Source organism: Microtus oregoni, unplaced genomic scaffold (assembly GCF_018167655.1).
Source record: "Microtus oregoni isolate MIOR12 unplaced genomic scaffold, Mior012 000063F_ref0000156, whole genome shotgun sequence".
NCBI classification, from domain to species: domain Eukaryota; kingdom Metazoa; phylum Chordata; class Mammalia; order Rodentia; family Cricetidae; genus Microtus; species Microtus oregoni.
The window spans coordinates 4661374-4663826 of record NW_024543873.1 but is presented as its reverse complement, the minus strand read 5'-3'; the positions used below and the strand labels follow the sequence as shown (position 1 = coordinate 4663826).

Here is a 2453-nt window from a genome sequence, read left to right as displayed (position 1 = left end):
TTTCAGTTTACTGCTGCCTTTTCCCACCCTGGCAGAGGCAGCCATCCTCCTGGATTCTTCTCTCCTAAAAAAAAATCTCTTGATCGAGGTTTGGGTGATGATCTTCTTTCACTAGAATGAGGCAGAGCAGAGAAGCAGTAACTTTTCGGCAGAGCAGGAGCAGAGTAGAGGAGGGCTATAGCACTTTCACTGGGGAAACCTTTCCCTAGCACAGCAGAGCTGTTACACTCCAGTGGACCTGAACAGAAACTTCCACTGGGGAAGCCCTCCCCTGTGAGTGTGGAGTTGGTACCTTGGGGAAACCTTTCCCCGGAGCAGGGCTGTAAGTTGCTGAGTTTACAGTGACTTCATGGTACTCCTTGGTTTCCGATTGCTATTATACTTTTTCATCTGAACTATACTGCTTACACCCCTCCCCCTCCCCCAATAAACTTCTTACACTAACTCTGTTGCATGTGGCATGTTATCTTAATGACACGCCTTGTCAGGGCTCACCCAAAGGTACTCACTTCACCTTTTGTTTTTTTTAAAGAAAATTATTTTAATAAGCTGTGCACCTTCTCCATACTTCAGATTATTTATCAATCCACTGAAGGTCAAAGACTTCTTAGTAAGCAAATGGAAATTTCAGTACATGATTCTGAGAGAAGTATGTAGGCATTTGGAATAAAGAAAGATGGGGTTCATTTTATGCATAGTACTAAATGATGAATTCTGTATGGATCATATAGGAATTTAAATGTAAACCAAAAAAGTCCTAGAGGGAGACCAGGATGAACTCCTCTTTGACGGATGTGTAGGGAAAGAATAGCTATAGTCCAGAATGCTATAAAAAAACAATATATTTGACTGCATTAAAACATACATGTGTACAAGATTTTACCACAAATAATAAAAATGTCAGAAAATACTTGCAACCTATATCATAAAAACTAATATGCTTGCCATAAAAAATTCTAAAAATTAAAGGAAAAAATTAGCATAAACACCCAATTCATCAAAATTTTAAGTAGCCCTTAAACTTGTGAAAAGATAGAGAACTTCCCTCACAATAAGGATATACTAAGTAACATTGTGCTGAGTACTCGATTAGCAGAGGCTAAAATGTCCAGCAAAGGACTCTGATTGGTGAAACTAGGCCAAAAAAGATATTAACTTGTGTTGATGGTCATAAAGAAAATTGGTACCACTCTTGAAGCTAACTTGTCAATATCATTTGATATAGATTTTACATAGCAACCCCACTATAATCTGAAGATTTGTTTTCATTAATACAAAAAGAAGTGCAAAGCTATTTATCATACCATTGTCTGTAACTACAAAATACTGAAGTAGTAGGGTCATTTCAAAGAGGGCTTGTTGGACTGTGAAACCAAAAGCTCTTTACGCTGTGACCAAAGATTGATGTTCTTCACAGAAGAAGAAAGCAGGCACTTGATAGTGTTGTGTTTTTCTGAGAAGATAACATGCATTCTCCAAGTCAGAAGCTGTGAGTGCTTCTTTCTTTAAATCCCTTTAGAAATCTGGAAACCATGTGACTCAGGATGGAGAGCAATGGAATCAAATCCCTTAAATAAAAATTTATTTACAATAAAAAATACTGAAATAGTTGTATAAACTGTAATACATCCATACACTGCAATACAATGAAGTTCTGTAAAATAATTTTGCGTTTTTTATTGTTGCTTGTTGTTGGTTAGTTTTGAATATTTTTTGACAGAGTCTACCATGTAGCCCAAGCTGGCCTCAAACTTGTTATGTAGCCCAGGCTAGTTTCAGCCTCACTATCCTCCCTACTTCATCTCGGCTTCAGCTATCCCAGTGCTAGGATTATAGGCATACACTACAATATTCAGACATATAGAAATTTGTAAAAGAAAATTACTGTTTCACTAAAAAGTAAATATCTACAAAGATTTGGGAGTAATCCTAGCATAGAATATTAGCAGAACCAAATGAAATCATTTTTATCTGAAAATTAATAGCATAATAATTCTGAAAGTAGAAAAGGCAAAGTAGCTAAAATCTCTGTTTAATGTTTGAGGAGCAGTACACAAATTCTAAAAACAATTTATCTTAATCTGAAAGGCCATGTGAATATAAATTCTTTTAACAGCGACTTTGATGATTTTGTAGCTTAAACTCTGGGCTCTAAACCATTTTCCAAGGACTTTACACTTGCAAGTGTATGTGCTTCTTTGCCACGAGGAAGACCTAAGTTCAAGGAAAGATGTTTTAAAGAGGCAATTCTCCTACAAAAACAACACAGCTGGGTCATGGTAAATCAGATTTGGCTGTAGAATAAACTCTCTTTACTTCCTTTACAACCACTATCTGATCTGACTTAAGGCCCACTCCAAGTGATGGCACCCATACTCAACACTGCTAGGATAAAGCCATACAAGTGGTAAGGAAAAAACTAGTGATAAAATGACTCCTGCTGGCTGATATTC

At 36.8% G+C, this 2453-nt stretch overlaps 1 non-coding gene across 1 annotated transcript; it reads left to right on the top strand.

Annotated features, from left to right (window-relative positions):
• Positions 1-1337: 1337 nt before the first annotated feature.
• Positions 1338-1469, top strand: LOC121439895. The gene has a single exon (XR_005973303.1). It is a non-coding gene; the product is annotated as a small nucleolar RNA SNORA25 (small nucleolar RNA).
• Positions 1470-2453: the final 984 nt, after the last annotated feature.